Source organism: Aethina tumida, chromosome 7, assembly GCF_024364675.1.
Source record: "Aethina tumida isolate Nest 87 chromosome 7, icAetTumi1.1, whole genome shotgun sequence".
NCBI classification, from domain to species: Eukaryota; Metazoa; Arthropoda; class Insecta; order Coleoptera; family Nitidulidae; genus Aethina; species Aethina tumida.
Window position 1 is genome coordinate 5,946,865 of NC_065441.1, and position 19,421 is coordinate 5,966,285.

At 29.3% G+C, this 19,421-nt stretch overlaps 1 protein-coding gene and 1 long non-coding RNA gene across 7 annotated transcripts in view; one reads left to right on the forward strand and one right to left on the reverse strand.

Moving 5' to 3' along the window:
* LOC109604809 (SH3 and multiple ankyrin repeat domains protein 2) overlaps positions 1-19,421 on the reverse strand; it is a 75,922-nt gene that overhangs the window by 34,297 nt on the left and 22,204 nt on the right. For all 6 annotated transcript variants that reach the window (XM_049969379.1, XM_049969382.1, XM_049969380.1 and 3 more), the window contains exon 3: positions 3,135-3,283. The gene's annotated coding sequence lies outside the window, so the exon portion shown is untranslated. The remainder of the gene's footprint in view (positions 1-3,134; positions 3,284-19,421) is intronic.
* LOC126266166 (uncharacterized) lies at positions 12,808-18,495 on the forward strand. Its single transcript, XR_007548639.1, has 4 exons — positions 12,808-12,878; positions 16,818-17,009; positions 17,423-17,935; positions 18,001-18,495. It is a non-coding gene; the product is annotated as an uncharacterized LOC126266166 (long non-coding RNA).

The window sequence follows — 19,421 nt, forward strand, 5'->3', positions numbered from 1 at the left end:
ATTTCAAATATTGGACACAAAATACATCATAAAAGAATATGAAAAGAAAGTCATTAAAGAGAATTTTTAAGAAAAAATTTGGTTTTTCATAATAGAAATAACAAAAAATTATTCAAATTGCTAAATCAAAATGAAAATTGAAACAAATCTTTACTCAATTTAAAAAGATTCTGAAAAAACATGATTAAGACAAGGGTATTTTTAGTCCAATTTTATTAAGAAAACACAGAGTAGAGTAGAAGTTTGAAAATGTGTTTATTTTTAACTTTTAACCATTAATTTAAAGTATTGCAAAGAAATAGTGAAATAATTTAATCCATTAAGAGAAGCTTAAAGCTTTTATTAAAAGATTTTTAATAAAGAAATTTGATTTTCATGAAGAAAATAAACAAAATATTCATATGGGTACATTAAAATGAAAATATGAGACAAATTTTTATTCAATTTAAAAAATTTTGAAGAAGACAAATTAAAATATGATTAGGGCAAGAATTTCAAGTATTGGAAACATATACTGAAAGAATTTAATCCATTAAGAGAACCTTTACGGTTACCAATGTACCAATGCTTGAAGTTTTTTTTTAGAATTTCCTTTTAAACTTTGAAACTACCATAGAAATAGACAAAACTTAAAGGAGTTAAGACATCTTTTGGAGGTAACTCCAATAAAAATAAGATGATTATGAGTGATGTCTTAGCCATAAAAAACATTTTCGAACAACCAAGATGAACGTCTTCGATAAACGTCAACGTGCCGAGTTCAATGTTCACCTAATGCAATTTTTTTTGTCCGGTACGAAAATGAAACCGATTGGAATTTCGCTCGGTGCCACTCACTAGTATTATTTATCGTGAGCGCATCTATTGTCTTCCAATCAGATTCCGTCGCGATGGAACTGAATATCGAAATAACAAAAACAAAAAAAAAAAATGTACGTGTGTATCGTCGAAGATCAAAGCGGTCAGCTACACGGCGTGTAATGACTGGCTCGAAAATCGTTTGATGTCTTGCATCACGATCGTCCGCTTCAATGGTCGAATGAAATTAGATCGACGGAGTACCGATCCGATTGCAAAGTGAAGTTGCTCGCGAGTTTTTAATTGCGGGTTAATGCGGTTCGTGTTCGGCGAAAATGAAAGATTTTCGGGTCGTCCATGTCGTTGGCATTTTGTTTTGCAATGTTGTTGTTACAATGTAAATTGCACTGCAATTGAGCTCATAGATAAGTTGTAATGAGTATGTTTGTACAAATATAACATTTTAAAATACAATTTTGGCTTATCTTAATTATAATCAGAAAATAATACTGATTTTCTTGGTTTATACAATATTTAATTTATCTGTTTCGCAATAAGTTGAATCTATGCAGATAATTGTACGTGTATATTTTTATTATTTTATTTCGAATTTTATCTAAAATTATTGTTTGATTATTATTTCGTATTATAATCAATTAAATTGGAAATATTAGTGCTAATTTAATTTAATTTTAATATTTGTTCAAAATAATATAAATATTTTATTGCTCAATCAAAATTTCAATAATAAATATGTGTATTTATTATAGAACAATTAATATATGTAATAAAAACAGAAAATACGAGGCAATATTTTAAAATATATTTTTTATTGACGTTAAATTTTATTTTATTAAACATTTTACTTGAATTAACACAAAAATAGAAATTTTTGGTACTTTGACTTACTAATAATTAATATCAATAAGTTTTGAAAAAATAATTATAAAAATAATAATAGTGTAAAATAATAATAATAAACATATATTTTTTGTGTAAAAATAAAAAAATGATATAAAATTCATGATACATTTACATTTCCTAATACAGATGATGATAATTAAAGTTTTCTATAAAAACGTGGTAAATTTACTGTATTTTTTATTTAAAATATTTATATTTAATTTTTTAAAATTTTAAACTGCTGTTAAAAAATTAAAAAAAAAATAATTTATTTAAATATATATAATAAATAAAAATTTACATAAAAATAACAAAAAATTAATATTTAATATAACATTTTCATTTAAAATTATTAATATATAATATTACAAAATAATCTGGAAAATTATTAATTCATTTAAAATATAAAATGTTGAATTTTTCCGAAACAAACTCCATTATTATTGATAAATTTAATCAAAACTGAAATTTAATATAAATTAAAAATTAATATATTATTTATAAAATATATTATACATCAGAATAAATTGATATTATTTATGGAATTTTATTTTATGAATAAAATATTTTGTTACTTAAAAAGTAAATGTAAATTTAATTAATTAATATTTATATAAACATACAGTTGAGTGAAAAATTTCTATATGATTACATTAATTGAATAATAAAATATCTGTATAATAATTATTATAATGGAACATTAAGTGGATTTTAATATTTTACAAAATAATTAAAATATACAATTAATATAAACTTAAATCGTGAGTCTAAACTTGGAAGTATCATCACAAAATAAATTAATTTTGAAAATGAATATAATGTTTATATTTTCACAATAAATTATATAAAAAAAATAAAAATAATAAACCTCTTGTACATATAAGTAGATATTACAATATAAGTATTTAATCATTTTTAATTAAAAACTCAGGTTTATGTTTAATTTCGACATAATGAAATCAGAGCGAACTAAATTAATCCACTTTATTAAAATTTCCCATTAAATTAACGTCGTATATCCTTATACAAATTAAATATATGTGGTTGTTAATTAACCACGTGAATATTTATCCGCTTTCCCCCTAAGATAAAGCAACATTTACGCAAGCAAGATATTTGCTATTAATCCAACTAATCGGCTTTTAAAGAAATTATAATAAACCAACCGTTTTTATACTTACATAATGTTGCAATCTTGCATGTGTATTAAGATTAACAATTAAATCCTATTATTTACAAGATTGCTAATAGTCTATCTGTTTTTTTAAAACACAATGGAACAATAACAAATAAATCATATTGCATAAGAAATTGCTTTTCATAATCAAGATTAAAAGTTTTCGATTTCTCGCTGTCCAACGGGACAAAGGCACAAACGGGCGTTAATTAATAATAATTAAAATGATAGCAATAGAGAATGTTCGAATACTCACATTACAAGTCTATTGGGGCATAATTTGTTGATACGTTGGCTCTTCAATGGAAACCGTAATCCTCTTATGCATCAGTTTGACGAACTAGTGAAATCACTGTATTCGAGAAAAACCACGCGGAAACACTAGAAAACCAACCGAAAGTGACCCTGAAACAAAAAAAAGTAAAACAAATTTAATTAAACGTCGTGTTTTACAATCTTAAATGAAAGTACCATAATAAAACACCTGATAATTTGGAGTGAATTTCGTGAACCGTGACACCGAGGACATTTATGAAAAATTTAAATTCTTACAATTACAGTAATAAAACACAAAAACCAACTGCCGTAACAGTTTCATGTTACACATAAAAAAATAATCAGATGATTTATTTAAATTGTGATTTATTGGACTGACGTAATATTCAGTTGGTGTTGGTCAATTGGTCATCCCCCCAGTTTTTTTATGTTTTAAACGAGTTCACGCACTATAAACTGGAGCTGGTCGCTTCGGTTTTGTATTGTTGCACGAATAATTTAAATAAAATCAGTGAAAGTGTGAATTATAAAAACAACAACAATGGGCAATAACAATTTAGCAATTTTATATTTGAACATGCACTTCCTAACAATAAGATATAAATTACAGGTTGGACAATGGCAATTCTAGTTTGGGATCACAGTTTGTGTCGCTGAGAATGGATTACAGTCACTTGGAGGCGTAATCAGGACATTGTTAACGTGGAAGTGATAATTGTTAATTAAAGAAGAAAAGAGTGACATCATTCCTTAAAATGCCAAATGTATATAATATTGTTAAAGTAAATTGTAAAATAATTATAATTTTATTTAAATTTGATACTAAATATTAATAAATAAATTAACCATTCTATCTATTGGCTAATTTATAAAACCATTTTAATTTTATTTTTTTCATATATATTTATTTATATCTTTTTCCATTTTTATTTTCTTACTTTCATAATTCAATAGTATATATATTATAATAAGAATTTTTTCAATTTTATTTAATAATTAAATTTTACTTTCAAAATAATCAATAATAATTTTATAAATTAAATTTTAATACTTAATTTTAATATATTATTTAGGAAATATGTGATTAATTTTTAAATTTTAATGTTTTAACTTTCATTATTTTATTTAAATTTTATATGGGATATGGAATTCGATTTTATCCTTGGAGTAAATGTGAAACCCACCCATTCGCTCAGATGTTTCACGGCTCTTTTAAAATGCACCCATTAACGCGCAACACTGCAAAACTAATTAAATGAACTTTTACCACGGCAACGTAGCATATAAAGGATTCGATTATGACCGGAAGGGAAATGAATAATGTAACGTTCGCATAAAACGGGATAATAACCACCCCCATATTACCGCCTTCCGCAACGCACTTCTGCCCCTATTGCCTGTCAAATGCCCTCACTTCTGGCAGTGAATAATGGACCAAGTTCAGTTCAAGGGTGCGCGTATGTAGAAATCACTTTTTTTAATGGGATCAGAGATGTTTATTTGGTTTGTAACCCTTCCCCCACTATTTCTTTACGGGGTCAAATTTTAAAATTTAATCGATTTATTTAGCAGGGTACGTCTCCCTTGTTTGTTGTGATTATTTTGATTAGGATAAATGTGTTCGTTGAATTAACGTACGTAATGGTAATAATAAATATTATTTAAGTCTGGGGATCGCATGGGTGTCGCCCATTTATAATCCCATTATCATGTGGGTGTGTTATTTTGTTCTAATAACTATTAATTCATTACGTTTTATTACCAAAATCAAACAGTACTCGAAACGACGTAATTGTTTGTCGAAACTAGGGTGACTCAATTTTCGGAGCTTCTGTCTCTCCCATTTTAAAATTTAATTTTCTGATGTCGATCAATTAACTTTATTTGATCCTTTGTGGATGTGATATTTTCACCTTTTTGTTCTAAACCTTGTCGTCTTTGTAGATTTTCCGATAACATCTAATCATTTTCTTCATCTTTGTTTGAAAATAGCTTTATTAACTTTGATTTCTTCAATGACTATCTTAATGTGGTAACTCAATAATTATAATTGAATTCTTGAACTTTTCTAGCTTTTATAGTGTCTAAAGAATTAATTAAAATTTTGAATATTTGATTGTAGCTTTTAATATATTTATTTCTTAGTAACATGTATGTCCAGTTGATTCAGTAACACTGTTCTCATTATGTTACTGATTTTTATAATTTCTACAGAAACAAATAATTTTTTAACGATTGGATCTTGTTCCCAAAATCCTTTTAAGTAATCAAAGCTATTGTACTTTTGTTAAAAAAATAGGTTTATGAGTATCTTTGTAATGAAGAATGATTGTCTTAATGGTCTAGTCGCAGTGTTCTCATTGTGTTACTGATTTATCTATATTTGTCAGAACATATAGAATTTTTGAAACTTTCAATGGAGATCTTAAAAATAGTGTTTGGTCCAGTAACACTGTTTTCATTGTGTTGATTTAATATTATTTTCTCTTCTGTATTTGTATAGTTTCTACAGAAAAGTGTTCAGAACCTGTTTGTTTCTAAAACATTCTTTAGTTGCAAAAGCACTATAAATAATCAAAACCTTACCTTTGTTAGAAACTACCTTTTCAGTACCTTTGAAAGCTACAGTGATGGTCTTAAAGAGAATGTTTGGGTAAGTAATACAAAGAAAACAGTTGTTATATTAATAATATATATCCTCTTTTAACTTTTATAATTTTTACCGGAAGAATTAACATTTTACGTCCTTAAAATAGTTCTTGGTGACTTTAAAGTGAGTAAATGTTTCTTCCAATAACATGACCAAAACAGTTGTCGAATAAATAAAATAAAAATGATCAATATACACTCCAAACAACGCCCTCTTTAATTAGAGCCGACACAATGGCCATTTTCCTTTTGGCATATATTGCAAGTTAAATAGAATATACGACTGTTTGCAATGATCTTAAATGTTGTTATAGCACATTCATCGGCTGAATCGGTTGACTTTTAGTGGTTTTTAGTCTGATGGATAATTTGTTGGCAATAAAAAAGTCATTCGTTCGGTGTGCATTTATTTATGGCTTTTTTATGGCAATAACAGTTGTCTCTTGTTCGCTGATTTCTTATGGCACTAGCTCACCACGTCGAAGGTTGTACCGGCGATTTTTACGCGGATTTATTGCCTCTACGTGGATTATTTTCCTAATGGTATTGTTAAAACTGTGTAATTAACATAGTTATGTTAGCGGTAAGGATGATTCTTCCACGGAAATTTATAAGAAACTGAAGAGTGGAGAATAATTAATTTTCAAGGGGAGAAGATGTTAAATTGAAAATAAGTAAGGGAAGAATAATTGCTAGCACTTTATCACCCCCCACGTAGTAATCCCCTTAAAAAATCAAATCGTGGAGAATCTGTCCAGGTTGTTGTTTATCTTTCATTAAATCATAAATTTTAGTTAGGAATTAACATAAATTTGCATTTCATAAAAACAGTGTACAAGAACATTAAAGGACAAATTCCTTAACAGCTGCATTTCACAATAGTGCTAGTTTCTTTTTCATTCGCCATATTGACTGGATTTGCATATGAACAAAACGCATTTTAAACGACGTACACAGCAGTTACGGCCATAAATTCGTTAATATTGCATTTTATTGTCATAATTTAATGACTAACAGTCAAAGAAACATACGCGCTTAAGAACCATATGGAAATTAACTTCTGCGAACCGTGATATAAACATTATTAATAATTTAACATGTAGCCATCAATTTTGATGGGGAGTTCTCCTCAGTAAATTAACTAACTGTATTTTTTAAGACGGAAATTAAGTTGTTGTGGAACATTTGCTTAAAACCCATATTTACACAATCCCTTTTGACATTTTCCAACAGATCAGGAGTGAAGAAAGTGTTGTTGTATGGTTTAGTTAATTAAGTGTTGCCCAAAACAGTCCACTTAATTTAATATCTTTCTCTCTTTTAAAATCAATTACCAGAAACAATGTCACCGACTGAACGAAACATACAAAACGGGCGTTTCGATCTTTATCTTAACTGCGGGAATTAATTTTTCCCAACTGGTACACGCAACCTCCCAAGTAACATAATTGACATATCCAAGATTGATATCGATCGTTACAAGAAAGAAATTAAGTTTACTTTCGAGATCGTGGCTCTCCAAGAATATGACTGTTATATAACTTCCTCCTCGCCTTGCCTTTCGACCGCTTTCCTCAAGTGCACTCGTTTAATAAAGGCCGATGAATTATTGAAGACCCTCACGAAGGGAACTGACGTACAATTTGAATGGTTAATCGTAAGTGGAAAAAGTCAATTCGATGAAAACGAACGATCGCTGTTTTGCACTGAAACCCATCGGTGCGTACGCGGCGATCAGCTAATAAACAACGGAGCCGTTCTAATTGAAAAAGTGTCATTGGCGCGGCGAGCACCAACGGGCGAAATACGGAGAAGCGGCAGGTCAACGACACCGCTCCGGTACGCCCTGCCGCAGAATCCGCTGCAGTCGCCTTTTTGGCCCGGAGCGGTGGGGATACTCCGGGCTCGGGTGCTGCATCCGTTTGGGGGTGAGTCCCCGTTCCTAACCGCAGCTATATCGGATTATGAAGGTGGAAAGACGGATTTAAAACGAGGAAACATCTGAGAAAAACTGTTAATGTTAGATGTGTTCGAAGTAGAATGATTCATGAACCAGATTAACCGGCGGTTATTTTCACAGGAAAGATAAAATTACCAACGATTTTGGTTTATGTCTGTAAAATAATTAGGAAATATGAAATTGCGAAATTATCCGGGAATTATATTTGGTTAGTTTATAAACATGCTAAAATATTCTGTACTCTGGATAGTTTATTAGCTATTAAGGTATTTCGGAATCGTAATTATTTCACGTAAAATGGTTACTTCATGTACTAAAGGATATTTAGTATCATGTAATGATTACATTTTTTATCTAAATAGTTAGTTTATCAATTATTCAGTTTAGTGTATAAACTAACTGCTAAGTTTGCATATTAACCGTAACAGACATCTCAGGTACACCTGGGGAACATTGTAGAACAAGAAACATTTCTAACTTCGAAAATAAATAACATAACATGAACATAAAGTTTGAAGCTGATAAACAATAATAATTTTAATCAACCTACTTTTTTGCTTCTATGATAAGTATCATCTAAGATCGGAACGTGAACACGAAATAGGAGTAGGAGTTAATAAATATCAATAATTTGGCTCAATTTCTTGTCCTATTTTATGAATATGAATATAATACTCTTTATTGGCATATAAACATAACGCTTGAATCAATACAAATAACAATTTGAGTTTACCTCTTTGGGGACATAAAAATGAGACTTAGAACAGATCTGAATCCGATTATTTTCCTACTTTTCTTTAGGGTTCCAGAAGCTGTGAATCAAGAACATCAATAATTTAAATCCAATTCTTTTTCTCCTTCAAGAACCAATTAGATTTAGCATTGGAATATGAACATAAAGCTTGAAATTGATAAACAGCAATAATTTTAGACAACTTCTTTCTTTTCCTCCCATCATAAATGATAAAATAAGGTTGGAACATGAAGCTTTTAATTGATAAAGATTAATTTAAAGTCCAATTAATTTCCTGTTTGAAACACAAATAACAATTATCGTTGGAAAAGATATCATACAAAATCTACTTTATAATCTTACAGTTTTTCTTGCAAAATCTTTAATGGTTGCAATTCATCACGAGAGAAAAAAAAACCGAAGCTTTTAATGTTAAGGACGCATTCACGGACGTCTTTCCGATTAAGAAGTTAACGAACCTTTTAACGAGACCATACAACTTCGTTGCGCCTGCAACTTTTACGACGCCAGTGTTTGTTCGTCGAGATTGTGTGACGGAATGAAGGTGAAAAGATAAATGGTAGACGTTTTGGTGGACACTGTTTTTGAGAGAATATATGGGTTTTAAAAGAGAGTTCAGGAGCAATTTAAAAAAGCTATCAATATCTAAACTGATGTTTAAAACAACTGTGAAGTTTGGCTATTTGAAATTACGGAAAAATCGTAACCAGAAACTTTGTGAAAGTATCTCATGAGAGTGTTGTTTTCTTTATCCATATTTTTTCAAATTAATTTAAGTATTCAATATGCAGTTGAATCATCTTGTCTGGTGCATCCGTTTAACCTTTAACAATCGCTTTACCATAACACGGTGCATCAGTGTACCAAAAAAATTGATTGGTAACGCCTTCACAAAATTGTTTGCATGTAAATATTGTCAACATGTGGTACAAACAAACGCAAAACACGCTGAGTCAACCGTTGAATACCAAATCAATTGCGTTTTAAAACTACCTAACAATTTAACTTGGAAAAAACTCGTTACAACTCAATAATGGGGCCTTCCTTTCCCACTGCGTGTAAATTCGTCAATTGCTTGTAATTAGTTCGGGAAATTGCGCCCTCAGTTGAATTGCAAAACCTGGATCAACACCGATGGTGCATCATCGATCGTGCGATATTTGAATTTTAGATACGTTCCGACGCTTTCCTTTGCCACCTTCGATTTGGCCCGCTGGCACAAACGCCATGGATTCAAATGAGTGTGTCAAACAGGGACGGGAGGAGTTTGCGGATTTGGAAACAGTTCGGTGGCCACGAAAAATTTTACAGTTGATGAACAGTAAATTATTTGCAATATTTTCCCAGCGGCATTTCGGCCCGGTTTAGTGTTATCGTTTGGAAAGTGCACGGGAATAAATCAGGCTTCAGAGTGATTTTATATCAAAGTAGTCCATGTGGGTTAGTAAATTGATATAGTGTTATTAAACCATTAAACCCATATGTAGTATGAAATTGCCAACACTTATCGTAAAATTAATGGAGGAAATTTTAATTTCCTGCAGGATAAGGTGGATGTTACGTTCTACTTTTTATGCTACAACTTAATATCATCACCCCGATAAATAAATTATCAGCGATGGCGTATAATGAGCCAACAAAAAACAAAGACAACAAAGAAAACTGTGGCAGTATTTCACCGACACTAACCAGAAGTTTATCTTATTGATTCTCGTGTTCTCCGAGCATTAAATATTAAATGGGACCAGAAAGACCCTTTTAGAAACGTAATCCAGTTTGTGCAACACTCGAGACCGATCTGTTTTACTGTAACCTTGCCTTTTATTTTACTGTCAAACGTTGCTATACACCACATAAACAAACACCGGCTATAAGTTAAAAAGAAAAACTCTGTCTTGGGTACTCCTTTTTTTTGTTCGACGATACAATAAATCCACATGAAGCTCGAACACCAAACAGTCGATCGCACGGTGTTATAAAATTAATTTTCTGTTATAAAGTGAAAACATATTTAGAGTACTTCAATTTCATAAACTAATTGTACTGTTGAAATTTGAAAAAGATATGTTGCAACTTGAAATAATTTGCAAATTTGTATTGGTTTAACTTGCTTACACCAGTAAGGCACAAAACAGCCATAAAAATTAATCGAAAAAAAAAAAATAAATAAATAAATAAAAATAAAATTTATTTTACCAGAAAATTCATAGAAGTTGTGGTTTCAAATTTATAATATTTATACTTTGTTAAAGTATTATTTAACAAAAGAGTTTGATTTAACTATAGATATTACTTTAAAATCCATTAACAAAACGTTTGTTAAAATTTGAAAAAAATATTGAACCCAATTTGAAGGGATTTGTGTAAAACAAAGGTTTTGATGACTTTTCATAACTATTTAAATAGTTATGAAAAGTCATCAAAAAACAGATTAAAAGCAAAATGTGTGTGAACATTACTGTAAAGTACCTTGAAATCATTAACAAAACGTTTGATGAAATTTCAAAAAAAAAGATTGTACCCAATTTAAAGGCATTTGTGTAAAACAAATGTTTTGGGTCAATTATCCAAATGCCAATTGACAAAGTTGTGTATGCAAATGTATAATATACATGCTGAATTAAAGTTTTTCATTATTTAATAAAAAAGAGTTAGATTTTAATATGTGGGCATTAATTTGAAGTACTTAGAAATCCATTGGCAAAACTTATGTTGAAATTTGAAAAAAATTGTACCTAATCTGCAGATATTAGTAATATTAAAATGTATAAAAACACATAATTTTATATCAATCATACAAATATCAATCAAATATACTATTTAAATCTAAAAACAGACGAACCACTGAAAAAACAATTGAAGAATAATATCTTATTAGAAAATTCACAGAAGCTGTGTTTTTAAATTTATAATATTTATACTGAATAAGAATTTTGATTCATCAACAAAAAATGTATTGAGTTTAATATAGTAAAGAGTTTTATTTTAATATGTGGATATTAGTTTAAAGGACTCTGAAATCCATGATCAAAATATTTGTTGAAATTTTAAAAATATATTGTACCCAATCTTCAAGTATTTGTGTAAAATAATTATTTTGGGGCAATTACTGTTGTCAAAATGAGTAAGAAAACACAAAATTTATGCATGTTAGAAAAAAACACACAAACTATCCAAATATCTATAAAAATTCATCTAAAAAACAATTTAAAAATAATATATGTTACTAGAAAATCAATAAAAACTGTTCTGGAAGGTTTTATATTACTAAAAATTTATAACTAACTCTACTAACTAAAATTACGTTTTGAAATTGTGCAATTATTAATTTATTCTTATAATTTTGTTAAATTAAATTAATTTTGCATGGAATAACCCAAACCACATCAAATGTGATAGAACATTCTGTGACAACTAACAAAAAACTATTCTTATTGTCTTATTTTCGATAAAATTCATTAAAACTATTCTTATTGTCTTATTTTCGATAAAATTCATTAAAATTGTTAAAAAATAAGTCCGTATGATTCTCAGGAATAGAAAACAATGATTAACAACTCATTAGTAGTAAATTGAAACCTCACCTTTATAATAAGAGCAGTTTGATATTAAGTTTCTCTACAATTTAAATAAAAATGATCAACTTACATTTTATTCCAAATAAATTAGGTTAGAATAGTCCAGTAGTTCAGGAATCGCACTACTCGCGCCTGCATTTTGATTGGACGCAACGCATTGTTTCTAACCTAAAGACGCAACATGCTATTCCGCAGTTTTGGTTTGGTTTTAACAGATTTTTCTCCTGTGTTTATTGAGTAAATATGTGATGTTGTCTTGTTTGTTTTGTTTAGTTGAGTTGTGAGTTTTCAGTGCAGGATTTCGATCCATCGAATTGTCCGGTGACTTTTATTAATTAATATTAACGTTGTCTAATTGCAATTTTTCTTTTAATGTTTATGCAGTTTGTTAACACAAGATTTTTATACAATCAATTGGTAAGAATATCAAAGACAAAATTAAGTAGTTCAAAGGTTCTCTCTTCGTTCCTAAGAATTCAACACACACACGCTCATTTTTATTGCATACGTTACCGCGCATTTTTAACAAATATCGATTAGTGCAAGAAGCGTCCACCGGTTTTCGTTGTTTTTTACTGATTTTACGTTGCGTTTGTTGTGTAATTGTGTTTATAGACTGATATTTCACTTATTTACTTTGATATTTTGTGTGATTTCAATGCCGGGTCATCGTCAACGTATTGAAATTTCGTGTATTTTATTTCTACAATTTGTTAAACATTATGAATCAGGTGGTGGGAGACGTTTGTGGTCTGCAAGTGCTTCTGACAATATTTAAATAAGGTAAATTGTTGCCGAATTGTTCTCGTTTTTACGATTATCTATATTTCGTATTTGTTAAATATGTGCTTTCTAAATATTAATGTTCACGCATTTAAATTAAATAAATTCAGAAATGCCAATCTGAAAACAAATTTAAAATAGTTGGCTGAGATATTTTAATGGCGGAAGGGACGCGGAATGCTGCAGTCGATGAGTGATGCGTTAGTTGTAAATTACAGTTTTTGTACTGTTATTAAATTAAAATTAGTGTTTATTAATGATAATTGGTACCAATAATCAATTTTAATTCATAATTAATTTATTTTATATCCAAATTCTATTATAATTCCAAATTCAATGCAGGATTTTACTCCGTCGAATTGTCCGGTGAGTTTTATTGGAGCTGTTTTTCTTAAATAGTTTAATTGCAATTGCACATTTAATGTTTAGGCAGTTTGTTAACACACGATTTTTATTCAATCAATTGGTAAGAAAACCGAAAACAAATTCAAATAAATTAAGTAGTTCGAAGGTTCTACCTTCGTTTCTGTTTCTAAGATTCACACACAGAGACGTTTATTTTTATTGATTAGTGCAAGAAACGTCCACCGATTTTATTTGTGATTTAATAATGGCGGGGACGCTTCGTGGACCACAATTGTTTCCACAAATATTCAAAAAAGGTAAATTGTTCTTGAATTGTTTTTATTTTTACGATTGTCTACATTTTGTATTTGTTAAATGTGTTCTTTCTAAATATTAATATTCACTCAATTAAATTAAATAAATTTAGAAATGCCAATCTAAAAACAAATTTGAAATAGATGGCTGAGATATTTTAATGGCGGAAGGGACGCGGAATGATGCAGTCGTTGAGTGATGCGTTATATGTAAATTACAGTTTTTATACTGATATTAAATTAGAATTATTGTTTATTAATGATAATTGGTACCAATAATCAATTTTAATTCATAATTAATTTATTTTATATCCAAATTCTATCTTTATATAGTATTTTGTAATTGAAAGTTGAGACTAATTGGACTACTGCAAATAAATAAAGAAAGCATTAAGTGATATATTTTATTTCCACAATTTAAAGGAGATTTGTGTTGTTTTTTTCATTGAATTGATCTGAGTGATTTTAATGCAGGATTTTGCACTGTTGAATTGTCCGGTGAGTTTTATTGGAGCTGTTTTTATTAAATAGTTTAATTGCAATTGCACATTTAATGTTTAGGCAGTTTGTTAACACACGATTTGTATTCAATCAATTGGTAAGAAAACCGAAAACAAATTCAAATAAATTAAGTAGTTCGAAGGTTCTACCTTCGTTTCTGTTTCTAAGATTCACACACAGAGACGTTTATTTTTATTGATTAGTGCAAGAAACGTCCACCGATTTTAGTTGTGATTTAATAATGGCGGGGACGCTTCGTGGACCACAATTGTTTCCATAAATATTCAAAAAAGGTAAATTGTTCTTGAATTGTTTTTATTTTTACGATTGTCTACATTTTGTATTTGTTAAATGTGTTCTTTCTAAATATTAATATTCACTCAATTAAGTTAAATAAATTAAGAAATGCCAATCTAAAAACAAATTTGAAATAGATGGCTGAGATATTTTAATGGCGGAAGGGACGCGGAATGCTGCAGTTGTTGAGTGATGCGTTATATGTAAATTACAGTTTTTTTACTGATATTAAATTAGAATTATTGTTTATTAATGATAATTGGTACCAATAATCAATTTTAATGTATAATTAATTTATTATATATCCAAATACTATTATAATTCCAAATTCAATGCAGGATTTTGCTCCGTCGAATTGTCCGGTGAGTTTTATTGGAGCTGTTTTATTAAATAGTTTAATTGCAATTGCACATTTAATGTTTAGGCAGTTTGTTAACACACGATTTTTATTCAACCAATTGGTAAGAAAATCAAAAATAAATTCAAATAAATTAAGTAGTTCGAAGGTTCTACATTCGTTTCAGTTTCTAAGATTCACACACAGAGACGCTTATTTTTATTGATTAGTGCAAGAAACGTCCACCGATTTTCGTTGTGATTTAATAATGGCGGAGAGGCTTTGTGGACCACAATTGTTTTTATAAATATTCAAAAAAGGTAAATTGTTCTTGAATTGTTTTTATTTTTACGATTGTCTACATTTTGTATTTGTTAAATGTGTTCTTTTTCAATATTAATGTTCACTCAATTAAATTAAATAAATTTAGAAATGCCAATCTGAAAACAAATTTGAAATAGTTGGCTGAGATATTTTAATGGCGGAAGGGACGCGGAATGCTGCAGTCGATGAGTGATGCGTTATATGTAAATTACAGTTTTTATACTGATATTAAATTAGAATTATTGTTTATTAATGATAATTGGTACCAATAATCAATTTTAATTCATAATTAATTTATTTTATATCCAAATTCTATTATAATTCCAAATTCAATGCAGGATTTTGCTCCGTCGAATTGTCCGGTGAGTTTTATTGGAGCTGTTTTTCTTAAATAGTTTAATTGCAATTGCACATTTAATGTTTAGGCAGTTTGTTAACACACGATTTTTATTCAATCAATTGGTAAGAAAATCAAAAAAAATTCAAATAAATTAAGTAGTTCGAAGGTTCTACTTTCGTTTCTGTTTCTAAGATTCACACACAGAGACGTTTATTTTTATTGATTAGTGCAAGAAACGTCCACCGATTTTAGTTGTGATTTAATAATGGCGGGGACGCTTCGTGGACCACAATTGTTTCCATAAATATTCAAAAAAGGTAAATTGTTCTTGAATTGTTTTTATTTTTACAATTGTCTACACTTTGTATTTGTTAAATGTGTCCTTTTTAAATATTAATGTTCACTCAATTAAATTAAATAAATTTAGAAATGCCAATCTGAAAACAAATTTGAAATAGTTGGCTGAGATATTTTAATGGCGGAAGGGACGCGGAATGCTGCAGTCGATGAGTGATGCGTTATATGTAAATTACAGTTTTTATACTGATATTAAATTAGAATTATTGTTTATTAATGATAATTGGTACCAATAATCAATTATAATTCATAATTAATTTACTATATATCCAAATTCTATATTTATATAGTATTTTGTAATTGAAAGTTGAGACTAATTGGACTACTGCAAATAAATAAAGAAAGTGTTAAGTGATATATTTTATTTCCACAATTTAAAGGAGATTTGTGTTGTTTTTTTCGTTGAATTGATCTGAGTGATTTCAATGCAGGATTTTGCACCGTTGAATTGTCCGGTGAGTTTTATTGGAGCTGTTTTTATTAAATAGTTTAATTGCAATTCCACATTTAATGTTTAGGCAGTTTGTTAACACACGATTTTTATTCAATCAATTGATAAGAAAATCAAAAACAAATTCAAATAAATTAAGTAGTTCGAAGGTTCTACCTTCGTTTCTGTTTCTAAGATTCACACACAGAGACGTTTATTTTTATTGATTAGTGCAAGAAACGTCCACCGATTTTAGTTGTGATTTAATAATGGCGGGGACGCTTTGTGGACCACAATTGTTTCCATAAATATTCAAAAGAGGTAAATTGTTCCTGAATTGTTTTTATTTTTACGATTGTCTATATTTTGTATTTGTTAAATGTGTTCTTTCTAAATATTAATGTTCACTCTAAATAAATTTAGAAATGCCAATCTAAAAACAAATTTTAAATAGATGGTTTCGATTTTTTAATGGCGGAGGGGACACGGAATGCTGCAGTTGATGAGTGATGCGTTAGATGTAAATTACAGTTTTTATATTGATATTAAATTCGAATTATTTTTTGTTAATGATAATTGGTATCAATAATCAATTTTAATTCATAATTAATTTATTAAATATCCAAATTGTATCATTATACAGTGTTTTGTAATTGAAACTTGAGACTAATTTAATGATTTCAATTTTTTTCAGGAAGGCCCTCTACGAGACTATTACAAATATTAAAGAAAATTTTAAGTGATATATTTTATTTCCACAACCTAAAAGAGATTTCTTAAGGAGACAGGGAACGGCATGAAACGTACAATTTTAGAGCAGGCTGTGACTTTCTAAGGGCGCAAAGGTTTTGTGAACTTCAATTGTTCCCATCAATTTTCAAATAAGGTAAATTTTACCTGAATTATTTTCACTTTTACAATTATCTACATTTATCATTTGTTTTATGTTTGTCCTTTATATATTAAAGTTCACCTAATTTAATTAAGCAAATTTAAAAATGAGTCTGCAAACAAATATAAAATAGTTGACTGCGAATTTTTAATGGCGGAATAACTTAGCAGGATGTAAGAGTCAATGATTGCTGCATGAGGTTGTAACTGTAATGTTACTTACAGTTTTTATATTAATATTAAATTAGAATTATTGTTTATTAATGAATATTAACACAGTAATCAATATTATTATAATTAATTTATTATATATCTAAATCAAACATAATTAATGTGTTGACATTAAAGGTAATAATTTTTTTTTGTTATTAAATGTAGAGACTAATTGAAGGATTTAATTTTTTATAGGTGATTCCTGTACGAGACTACTTTCACAACCTGAGGAAGATTTCATAACAAGACAAGAAAAAAACATGAAAGGTAATAATTATTCAGTCTTTTGAAATTGAAAATTGATTCTGATTCGGTGATTTTAATTCTTTATAGAAAAGACCAGTGCGACTCTACCGTCAAACCATTTCTGGAAAATGTTAAGTGAAACAGTTTGCATCCACATCATAATAGAAATTTGATAAGGAAGGGCTGTAAATAAGTAGGTCCAGAACGAGCCTAGTTAACTGGGCAACTGGCAACGCAATGTAAGTTTTTGAACAAATTACTTTCGGGTTCGTCGACGCCGGTTGCAGTGTTGTGTTAGTGTTTTATTAGTGAAGAATTTGTGAAGTATAAGTTAAGTATATATTTCAATTTAAGAAGTTATTTTACAATTTCAAAATTAATTCAGGTTTTTAAGATGTTTCAGCAATTTGCTTCCATAACACAATGGGGATTCGATAGGAAAACGCAGAGAGGACCTTAAAGGTAGCACTTATCCCGTGTTTTGCTTTTGAAAGTTGAGACTAATTGAAGGATTTTGATTTTTATAGGGAGGTCCTGTACGAGACTACTACTAACTTAAAGAAAATGTTAGAAGAAACATTTCACTTTCACAACCTGGAGATTTGATAAGGAGATAGGGAAAAACCATGAAAGGTAATTATTATTCACTTTTTGTAATTGAAGACTGACTCTAATTCAATGTTTTTAATTATTTCCAAGGAGATCCAGTACGGTACTACCACTAAACACATCCTTAGAAAATGTTAAGTGAACCAGTTTGCATCCACAACCTAATGGAGATTTGATAAGGAAATAAGGAAGGGCTGTAAATAGGTAGGTCCAGAACGAGCCTAGTTAACCCGGCAACTGGCAACGCAATGTAAGTTTTTGAACAAATTACTTTCGGGATCGTCGACGCCGGTTGCAGTGTTGTGTTAGTGTATTTTTAGTGAAGAATTTGTGAAGTATAAGTTAAGTATATATTTCAATTTAAGAAGTTATTTTACAAATTTAAAATTAATTCAGGTTTTTAAGATGTTTCAGCAATTTGCTTCCATAACACAATGGGGATTCGATAGGAAAACGCAGAGAGAACCTTAAAGGTAGTACTTATCCCGTTTTTTGTTTTTGAAAATTGAGACTAATTAAAGGATTTTGATTTTTATAGGGAGGTCCTGTACGAGACTACTACTAACATAAAGAAAATGTTAGAAGAAACATTTCACTTTCACAACCTGGACATAGGATAAGGAGATAGGGAAACACCGTGAAAAGTAATTATTATTCTCATTTTTGTAATTGAAGACTGACTCTAATTCAGTGTTTTTAATTATTTCCAAGGAGATCTAGTACGGTACTATCACTAAACACATCCATAGAAAATGTTAAGTGAACCAGTTTGCATCCACAACCTAATGGAGATTTGATAAGGAAATAAGGAAGGGCTGTAAATAGGTAGGTCCAGAACGAGCCTAGTTAACTGGGCAACTGGCAACGCAATGTAAGTTTTTGAACAAATTACTTTCGGGTTCGTCGACGCCGGATGCAGTGTTGTGTTGGTGTGTTATTAGTGAAGAATTTGTGAAGTATAAGTTAAGTATATATTTCAATTTAAGAAGTTATTTTACAATTTCAAAATTAATTCAGGTTTTTAAGATGTTTCAGCAATTTGCTTCCATAACAAAATGGGGATTCGATAGGAAAACGCAGAGAGGACCTTAAAAGTAATACTTATCCCGTTTTTTGTTTTTGAAAGTTGAGACTAACTGAAGGATTTTGATTTTTATAGGGAGGTCCTGTACGAGACTACTACTAACATAAAGAAAATGTTGGAAGAAACATTTCACTTTCACAACCTGGACATAGGATAAGGAGATAGGGAAACACCGTGAAAAGTAATTATTATTCACTTTTTGTAATTGAAGACTGACTCTAATTCAGTGTTTTTAATTATTTCCAAGGAGATCCA